The sequence below is a fragment of the Kogia breviceps genome, chromosome X, assembly GCF_026419965.1.
Source record: "Kogia breviceps isolate mKogBre1 chromosome X, mKogBre1 haplotype 1, whole genome shotgun sequence".
Classification (NCBI taxonomy): domain Eukaryota; kingdom Metazoa; phylum Chordata; class Mammalia; order Artiodactyla; family Physeteridae; genus Kogia; species Kogia breviceps.
The window spans coordinates 21,698,777-21,710,254 of NC_081330.1; positions in this window are offsets into that span (position 1 = coordinate 21,698,777).

The following is an 11,478-nucleotide window of genomic DNA, read 5'->3' on the forward strand; positions in this document are numbered from 1 at the left end:
TTATTGTATTGATGTCCATTTCTCCCTTCAGCTTTGTTAATATTTTCTATATATTTAGGTGTTCCATGATGGGTGTATATATATATATATATATATATACACTTGTATGTCTTCTTAATGAATTGACCCCTTTATCAAAATGATGGGAGAAACCAGACACTCACTACACTCTCACTTTCCTTTATGAGAAACTTCAGGCTGAGAGAGTCTCCCTTGGTACTGATCTGTGCTGCCTTCGTGGAGGGATGTGGTGAGTAAAGGTAAACTATTATTGTAACTCTCTTCAATTCATATATTCTCAGACTTTTTTGCTCCAACACAATTCTGGGACCTCTCTCCCGAACTCCTATGGCCCCACAAAGGTACTCTCACCCATAAGTCATTGTCAAAATTGATGTTTCTGTAGGGAGATGAAGTCTGAAAACTCCTATTTCACCATCTTGCTAAAATCACTCTTAGGCAGGATTTCTGAGATCAGCTAGAAATTGGACCTTTACACCATTCAAATTCTATATTTTAGACTCCACTAGTGAAGGAATAGAAATGGGAGATAACAAAGGAGAACAGCACAATCTCAAATGATGCCACTGAGAAGAAAGGGATGGGGTTTGAAGAAGATGCTTTGTTATAACAACTTTTAAAAACAATATGCAATATTAATTAATATGTGCATGCAGACCAAGAAGATACTGTTTAGTGCCTGACACCACAGATTTTGAAATGACATACAAAACATGAAAAAAAGAGAAGTAAGGGATCAATGAACTCTTTCTATACTTGATTCCTATGTGATGCTTTTTTTATTGGAGGATGAGAGAGAGAAAGATGGAGAAAAAGAGAGATGATGTTTTTCTCTGTTATTTTCCATTATACTTTCCTCTCATATTTAAGAAGGTATGAAGTGACTTCTACCTCACTATACAGAGCCAAGTTTTTTTTTTTTTTTCCCCCTTCGATATTTATTTATTTATTTATTTTGGTTGTGCCTGGTCTTAGTTGCAGCATGCGGCATCTTTTTTAGTTGCAGCATGCGGGCTTCTTCATTGTGGCATGCAGACTCTTAGTTGCAGCATTCCATAGCCAAGTTTTTAAATACAGTACCAAGTTACTGAATGCCAACTTTGGATAAGAGTATTCCTTTTTGTCTTCCTTTTAAACCTTTGAAAAGGAGCTTTAAATTGTTAGCAGATTCCAAACTGCACCACTTCAAATTCAAGTAGAGTCAATTAAGCTAGAATACAAAGTTAATCCAAAAATACAATTAGCACTGCATCCAGGAAGAGATTATGCTACAAGCAAGAAGTGTTAACAAATGACACACTAAAATTTTATAAGGAGAGGAGAGATAGACTGGTCATGAGGTAAACAAAATAGCATTACAAACTTGCAGTATAAATACAGAGCACTGTGGTTGATGTTTTATAATGAGATTTTAATTTTAAAATATTGCTTTATGATTACTATGTTGTAGACCAGTTATACATCCATGTAGATCTGGATCTTTGGAAATATATTTTAAAATATGTATGCAGCAGTTTATAGACTTCAAGGGCAATCTGTTAGAAATCAAATTATTACAAGTAGTAGTATAGTAATTTTAAAAAAGGAGAAAGAAAAGGACAGGAGGAAGAGGGGAAGGAGGACAAGGAGGAGGAGGAGGAAGAGAAAGCTATATTGTGTTTAAATCATTTTGGCCTCTTGGCTGCTTTCCTCAACTGTAAAATAAAAGGAGTAAATTTGATAAACTTTCAGGTTCTAAGTATCTAATAAGCACTTTAAAATTTTGTTTTACGAGCCTCATTGTTTTTAGGTCTAGAATCAAAATTTTCCCAAACAATTTGATTAAGGATTGATCAACATGTATGTAGAATCTAACATATGCCCAGTCTGTATCTAAATCTCCTAATGAGGATGCTCTGTTCTGTGATAATATGAGGTTAATTAACATTGATGATACACTTTGATGTTTCCTTAAGAAAGTCATTTATCAATACCAATTATTTCTTCAGTATGTAAACAATAGTCTTGTTATAATTGTGTAGGTATAATATTTACCTTTTCTAGTCAATTTCCCCTGGGGTAATTGAATTATGAAAAATATGCACTGATATGATTTCAATTTTATCAGTGGATAGTCTTCTTTTACTCATTCATTTATTAATTCAACAAATATTTATTGAACGTCTATGAAACATCACACAAAATTTCGGTCACTAAAGATTCAACAGTTAAAACAAAAAACAGCCCCTCCTCAAAGAAAAGAAAAATAAACCAATGAAGCATAATAGATATTACAGATGTGGCATTGTGGAGCAGTAGTAAAAAGTGTTATTAATAATTGGTGCTGTGAAAACTGAGTATCCATATGGAAAAAAATAAAATTAGTTCCCAACTTCACATGATACACTGAAAATCAATTCTGGCTAATTAAATGAGTCAACTACATTGAAACTAATAATTTCTGTTCATTTAATGAGATAACTGCTAAATGAGAGTGAAAAATAAGCCACCAAGTGGTAGAGATATTTTTTAAATGTAAAACCAGTAAGGATTCATATCCAGAATATATAAAGAAGTAATACAAATAAGAACAAGACTACCAAGAAATCTGGACAGGTATTTTATAAAAGAAGACAACCACATGGCCCCCAATAATATATGAAAAGATGTTCAACTGTGTAGTTATTATATAAAAGAATTTTAAATTCCAATCAAACATTATAACTCAGCTGCCAAACTGAAAGAAATTAAAGAGATTGACAATATTAAATGTTGGCAAGAATGCACAGCAAAGGGAACTACTGTACAGTTCTGGTGAAAGTATAATTTGGTACAAATACTTTGGAAAACTGACATTACCTGGCAAGTTTTAAGATACACATGTGTATGCTATAGCAAGTTCATTCCTAATTATATTATGCCCCAGAGAGAGTCATGTACATGTGTACCTGGACACATGTACAAGAATGTTGATAGTAGCTTTTTTTGTAATAAACCCCAAATGGGAATAATCCTATGTTTATCAACAAGAAAATAGATAAATTAATTTTGGTATATTCATACAGTGGAATACTATACAGCAATGAGAATGAACAAACTACAATTTGGTCATAGATGAATCTCACAAAGAATAAATCAAACAAAAGAAGAAAAAAGAATACAATGAATTTCCATTTATATTTATATTTTAAAAACAGGCAAAAGCAAACCATAGTATTTAGGGATACATACATATGTGGTAAGATTATAATGTATAGCAAAGAAGTTATTCTCATTAAACTCAGGATAGTGATATACCTCTAGGGAGGAGTGATGCTTTGATAGGGAAGGACCAGATATTGGGAGACAGGGAAGTAGCTCTGGGGTACTGTAAGTTTCTACTTTTTTACCTGGGTTGTGATTACATTAGTTATTGCTTTGTAAATATTTGTTAAATTGTATCTTTATGTTTTATTAACTATTCTGTGTGTTGTGAATGAGAGTGAGAATGGGAGGATGAAAAAGCAAGAGTACATATGTAGACAATTTGTTCAAAGATATTTTCTCAAAAGAGGAGCAGACATACACGTTGGTAGCTGGAGTGGTGTACAGGATAGGAGGGATTGTGACATGTTTATAGGCCATTGGCAATTAAGCAGGAGGGGGGGCAATTTATTAAGTAGTAGGAAAAGACAAGTGAGAGAAAAACTTCATGTAGATGAGAAGGGTGAGATCTAGTACCTGACAGAATGATTGTCTTTATCAAGATGCAAGGATAGTTCATCCATAATAACAGGATAAAATTGTAATGGGGCATAGAAGTAGAATGGAAGATTAAAAGTTGGGATTGTTGGATGGTTCTCTTCTCATTGCCTCAATTTCCCTGTAAAATCACAAATAATTTCATCATCTGAGATAGAAGAGGGTTGGAGGAAGTGATAGACATTTGAGGTGAGATAAGTCATCCAGAAAAGTGAGCAAAAACAATTGACTAGGAAAACTCAGTAGGACTGTCAGGCTCATTTGAAATTAATACTTATGATTTTTAAGTAAAAGCAGTTATATTGTTGTATTATTTTTCCTAGTCATGGCACTGTCCTTCTACAGTTTGTGGTTAACTAGAAAAGACATACATTAAACTAGCACTTATCTAAGTCATCTAACCAAAAAACTCATCTGTTGAAGAATCTATATCTCACAAGAATACCTAATGATGGAAATTTCTAGCATTGTTTTTGCTCCTTAAGTGTTATTGAAAATTTAGAAAAATATGTGACTGAAAATAGTAGTCCTACTTCCCAAGCTTTGGTTTTTCTTCCACTTCTATTACACTCTCTAGGTGGTCTCATCTAACCCTATGTCTTCAACCACCACCAACACACAGATTATTTTGAAGTCCAAAACTCATCCTCTTCCTGTAGTCTCCATCTCAATGACTAGAAACATCACCTACCCAGTCATTCAAATAAAAAACTTGGACATCATCTGGGACTCCTCTTTCCTCCATCTCTGCATCCAATCACTAAATCATGCTGGTTTTAACTCCATAACATTTCCAGAATTAGAACAAAGTGTAATCAAGTATATCAATTAAGAAGCTATATAAATAATCTAGGAAAGAGAGAATGGTAGCTTGAGCTAAGATGACAGATTAAAGAGACATAAAAGAGGCAAATTCTCCAAGTCTTAGTGAGCACATTCTAGAGGTGTAGAAAAATTCCCAGGACTTCATAATTGATGAAATACTGAGGCTAAAGGAGAAGAAAGGGTCAAGAAAGACTGTCAGTTTTCTGGCTTGATGTTACTGAATGGCTGGACATGCCATTCACCAGATAGGGAATATTGGGAAGGGTAATGGGTATCTTCAGATGGTGGACATCATGAATTCGGTTTTATATTATGTTGAGTTTGAGATGACAAGAGGACGTACTAAGGAGACAGTTGGATACACTGTCTGGCACTCAAAGAAAAAGGCTAAGATTGAGATATTCATTTGTAACCATTAAAGTCTTAGGGCATAGAAGAGATTATTTTAGAAGAGAGTAAAGCATGAGAAGAGAAGAGGGCAAAAAATCAAGCGTTGAGGAACACCACTTACTAAGATCCAGGTAGCCAGGGATGAGTGAAAAACAGATAGAGATGGAACAGCCGTATAAGTAAGAAAAAAACCAAGAGAGCACTGTGTCTTGCAAGCCAAAGAAGAGAATGTTTCAAGGAAGAATGAATGTGCAACAGTATCAAATGTTGCCGAGAGGTCAAGCAACATTTGTGGACCAAAAAAATGTCTATTTACTTAGTGATCTAGAAGTCATTGGTGATATTAAGCAAAATATGTTTGGTAGAATCCAGATTGGACAAATAAAAAATAGGTGGGAGTTGAGGAAACAAAGGCATTTTCCCCCTTTGGGAAGTTTGGCTGTGAAAGGAAGGGTGGTGATCATAAATTTACAGATATCTATCCTCCTTTTGGTAGATCTCTCAAGCAGTGATACTGAGATTCAGGTATATAAAATGTAAGTGTCAAGGCTCATCCAGTTTAGTACTCTGTCAACTGGTGTCAATGAAAGACAGAAGGCAAGTGAGTTTAGAGTTTTGGTAGAGTGTTACTAAAATTATGAACCATGGAATCAAATCTGGATATGGAGGAGAGTGAATTTAAAAGAGGTCTGATGGGATGGGATAGAGTAGAGGGATCACTGGATTGTGGGCCATGAAAGTGAAATTTTGGTCAGAAAGCAGTGATGGTGGGGGTGGCAATTATAGGGAATGATAAGGTCCAAGGTATGACCAGGAGAATGGGTTGCCGAAAGAAGATTGAGAACTCACTGAAGATAAGGAGATCGAGGAACCGAGGCACTTGAAAGCCATCATGAATAATGTCTGAAATAGAGATGGAAGAAAAACTGTAAACCATACGATAAACTCTTTACTAAATGCAATGTGGGCAGAGTAAGCAGGTGGGGAACTCGACAGCATGTGTCTCAAAGGAGCAGAAGTTTTGTTGTTCAACTTTTCTGTTTTCAAGATGTTGGAGCCTTTAGGTCTCAAAATATCAAAGGCACCAAGGGAAACACCCAACCTCCAGAGGCATATGGAGTATGAGAGGGAAACATAAGATCACTATTCAAGAGGGTTGCAGGGTCAGGCAGCCTAATTGTTAGGGGTGAGCCTGGTTTCATTCATGGAGGGGACCCTTGGAGAAGTGGTAAAAAATAAAGAAAAAGCTCTTTTGTGGCCTAGAAAACAGTGGGCTCAGAAACTGCATTTCTGCACCCTGCACAAAATATGTGTGATGCTGGATCCATAAATTATTGGAAGTAATCTAACTTCAATCCAAGCATCAGTTCCTCTTTGAATCCCTCCCCCGCAACATATGCCCTCTCCATCCAAAACAGGTGTTAGGGAGCTTTCTCCTTTCTTCTCCCTCAGGACCTCATACAACTTTTATTTTAGCACTTATCACGTTACTGTAATTATGTTTCCCCCACTAGACTTTGAGTTTCTCTAGAGCAGTCAGATTTAGACTCTATTTAACTTTGTGTCTCAGGGGCCTAACAACTAACAATGTAAATTGATGAATGAATAATACAGCCATTAGTAGGAATTAGTTTATCTAATTAATCCATCACTACTCATTCCCGCTGAGATTAGAAAGTGGCCAAGGGATGAAAGTGCGCCACTAACAAACTTGTGGTGGGTGGAGAGGTGGAAGTGGGAGGATAATGGAAAGGGCTTTTAACTGGAAGATGAGAGACCTGGTTTCCTACCTCTTTTCTTCCACTTAGCAGCTGCGTGACTTTGAATACCTTAGGTAACATATGGTACTTCTAATTTCTTTACCTATAAGATGTGGGGGAATAGACTAAATGATCTCTGAGTCCAGTCTTCATCTAATATGCTAGAAGTAACATTTTGGTAAAGGCCGGCTTACACTGGAAAGTTAGAAGTATAATGCAGTTAGCTTAGTGTTTGAAGACAAGATATTTACAGATTTTTTAAAAATATGATTAACTTAAAGGCTAGATAACTCACTTTAGTCTAAAGTATTTTATCTAAATGTAGTATTGAATGATGATTGGTTTTGCTGTGAATAAACTGGTTTTGTTATACATTGTATAATCTTTTTTTTTTTGCCCAGTTTGAAACTGGTCATTAAATCGGTTTGTCTTAATTTCCAAGGGTGTGTTACAAAGACTTATTGCCTGGGCTATCTGGACAACCGGATTATTTCATAGGTTTTCTGCTCTACCACGGCTTCAGAGGTTCTGTCATAGAGACTATGAGTAATGAAGCCAAACCAGACATAGTTCACAGCATTAGCCATCATTGGAAGTCTAGTAACATTTAGATTATACATTTGCAGAAGTTCCAGCAGGCTTTAAAGGTGGAAAGCTCTATTATTGAAATAATACTGCCTTATTTCTCTCTTTTTATTTGCATTTCATCATAACAAATATCCCTAGCCCACACGTGTTTATTGTTTAGCAAATACAGGCTCAGTTACCGTGAGTACCATTCTCTGCCATAGGGTCAATGGACTTAAAAAGTAAAATAGAATTGTTTTGCACTTACATAACACATCCCTATATAATACTAGTAGAAAATTTATCTCACACAAAAGAAAGAAGAAATAAAGGGAGGGATGGAGAAAACCTATCACTACCACCAAAATTCCTCATCACCATTCAAGTATTGAGGACTGGGGGAGAAAGTTTATGGGAGGATATAAGGGGTCAGAATAGATTATCAGGTTTCATTATGCAGGCACAATATTGTGGATAACAAATAGTGACCTCAGGAGTTCAAAGCATTAGCATTACTGACATATCTAAAGTCTCCTTTTCCATTTACTGGTGTGTCCAGAAAATTAGCCTACTTGTACAGGAGTACTGTCAAGAAATGCTGCCTCCGAACTTTTGGGAATCAAAGTTTTAGTATCTATCATCAAGAGCCATGGAAATGTTCGAGTCCTTCCATCCAGAAATTCTAATTGTGCAAATCTAATCAAAGGAGATAGTGCAGGATGTTGAAAAAATAAGTTGCAGCAAAATAATCCTTAAAATTATATAAGTGAAAAAAAGAGAACTAATTTTCTCAATTACTGATAAGTGATCAAGTTAATGGCACTGCATTCATGATGGAATATTGTACAGCTCTTAAGTGATGTGTTTGCTTATTTACTTATTCATTTATACTCCACATCTTTCAAAAATGAACTTGAATGTGTTTACAAAAATATAGGCAATATAATACTATAAAAAAGCTCTCCATTAAAATTAACTATGAAGACTGTATTGTAATGGCATAATTTTTAGTGGAAAATTATATAAAGTTGCATATGCAACTGAATTTTATGTATAACTAGAAAATACCGAGAAGAAAATATCAATAGTGATTTTGTTATAACAGACAGATTATTAATGAATTTCCCCCTCTTTTCCCTTTTCCCCAAATATTTTTATATCTTGTATTGTAATACATATATATTCCAATAAAATATATCTATCTATCCACATATATAAATGAAGTTGGTGCCCACTGAAGAATATGACATCTTAAAAATACAAATTGAGACTATATTAAATGAAAGAAGTTTTAAATGTCTTATGCTCTTATCAGATCAAGGCCAGTTCTTATTAATCTAGAACTTTCAAAGATTATATCTAGTCTAGTTAGTTGCAATGATCCATTTGCATTAAAAAGTAGTTACTAATAGGGTAGGACTTACTCTTGTCATTCTGTTTACTGTTTTCTGTCTTGTAAATTTTGTTCCTTTTTCCATCTCTTGATGCCTTTCTATTTCATTTATTTTTTTGAAGTGACACGCTTTGGTATCTTTCTCATTTTTTTTAATGTACCTTCTATTGTTATACTCTTTGTGGTTGCCATGGAGCTTACATAAAATATCTTATAGTTATAATAATCTATTTGAAGTTGATAGCAACTTAACTACAATCACATAAAAAACTCTACTCTTCTATTTTTCCCTGTCCACACATACTTTATGCTATTGGTGTCAAAAATAACATCATTTATATCTATATATATATACATATAGATATATAGATATACAGTATATCCATTAACATACTTTATAATGTGAGTGCTTAAACATATTTTAATTGTTATAGTTATGTTTATACATTTGTCATTTTACTTCTTTATCAGAAGGACTACAGGGGACGCTGGGAATGTCCTTTCAATTGTAGCATACTGGGAGGAAACAATATGGCAAGTGAGTACCATGAATTTTGCTATACGTTTTAATGCAGCATGGAGAACAGAAGTCATTTAACTTGTTTCTGCAATTCTCACAGAGGGAATTTTTGGTGTATTCTTGAGTGTACTGTTGAGTTGGGGTCCCTGTGGGAAGAAGGAGAGTATGGGGCTTCCTAGTCTGCCATCTTGCTCTATAATTTAAAAAAATTTCTTACAGAGTGTAAAGCCATTTTCTCTCTGGAAAATGGGAAAAAATACACCTCTAAACTGACATCTAGGAAACCAAAGATTGCTGTATACTTCTAATGAGCAAAATATTTTTATCTGTAATGAGAAAGGAACTATAAATATATGCCAGGCTGACATTCTCATGTAATTAAAAAGGCCAGAACTGTTGCTTTTCCTCACCTTGACATTTTCGAAATGAAATCAAGTCTTATTTTGAAAATTCATCCCCTGAATTGTTTCTATCTCATCATCAGAATATCTCTTTCCTGAGTGCCACCGCCCTCCCCCAACCCTACTTCCTTCCCACTCCTTTAGTAACTTAACATAAATATAATACCTCAGTATTTTTAACAATGAAATATTAAATATTTGACCTCCACATGTTGTAATGACCAATTCCACTTTAGGCCAGGCATATTGATTTTCAGGAAAAACTTTTTTTTTCACAAAAAGCTTATTTAAAAGTTATCTGTGTCTTATGCATCAACACCCACATTTTGTAGTCATACAGTATTCTGGAAAACACCAAAAGCATGTGGTTTAATTTTATGAGAAACAGCATGGCTATTTTATACTAGACTGTAAAATTGAGTGGAAACTCACAGGGAATTATCAGTTCACATATATATATATATATATATATATATATATACACGTATTCAATATATATGAATATATATCAGATATATATTCACATATATATTCAGTTTTTAGATAATAAAATTCTAAGGGGAGATATACTACTGTCTCTAGATTCAGATGATTGTGACTTCAGATTGTTGTCCAGAGCACAAGTCATGCTACTCATGAATTTGGTATTATTCTCAGGCTGCCATGTTCAATATTAACTAAAATAAATACTAAAACAACTTTTTCCTTAGGTTTGTGATAATATTTTGTAGGTAAACAAGAGAAGACATTCTTAGTACTTTAGATTCAGGTTCAATATTTTGGAGTGTCTATTATGTGTCTGATCCTGATTATAGTAGCCAAAAAATGCTTGTATGAATAAATGGCGAGCATAGTGTATAAAAATAGGTAAACTTATTTATGAATGTATATACCTTAAATTATTTAATATTATCCAAATAATTAATTGAAGAATAATTGTTAGAAGAAAAGATGCTATGAGATTTAAAACACTTTAAGACAATTAACAAAGTCACTAATTTAAACATTTTATAATGTGCAGATTTAAATATAAGCAAGATGATCTTAGGTAAATTGACAAATGATGATGTTCCAGATTGTTCTTAATTACTTACAAACAAAAATATATTATTTACCTTTTTACATAGAATATTGGAGTCATCCAACTAAATTTTTCTTACTACCTTCCAGCCCCTGGCAACTAACATTCTTCCTCTCTCTCTCTCTTTTCTGTGGTACGCGGGCCTCTCACTGTTGTGGCCTCTCCCGTTGCGGAGCACAGGCTCTGGATTCACAGGCTCAGTGGTCATGGCTCACGGGCCCAGCCGCTCCACGGCATGTGGGATCTTCCCGGCCCGGGGCGTGAACCCGTGTCCCCTGCATTGGCAGGCAGATGCTCAACCACTGCGCCACCAGGGAAGCCCCTTCCTGTCTCTTGAATTTGACTTTTCTGGGTACTTCATGTAACTAGAATCATATGGTATTGTATTTTTGTGACTGGCTTATTTCACTTAGGATAATGTTAATCACGTGTGTCAGAATTCCCTTTCTTTTTAGAATTGAATAATATGCCATTGTATGTATATACCTCATTTTCTTTATCCATTCATCTATAAAATAGATACTAGGATTTTTCTACCTTTTAGCTACTGTAAATAATGCTGCTATGAAAGCAGGTGAACAAACTTATCTTCAAGGAAATGCTTCTAATTCTTTTGGGCATGTACCCAGAAATGGAATTTCTGGATCAAATAGTAATTACATTTTTAATTTTGTGAGGAAGCACAATCCTGTTTTCCACAGCGGCTACACCATTTTATATTCCCACCAGCAATGTACAAAGGGTTCCAATTTCTACATATCTTTGCCAACACTTTTTATTTACTAGTTTTTATAATAAAC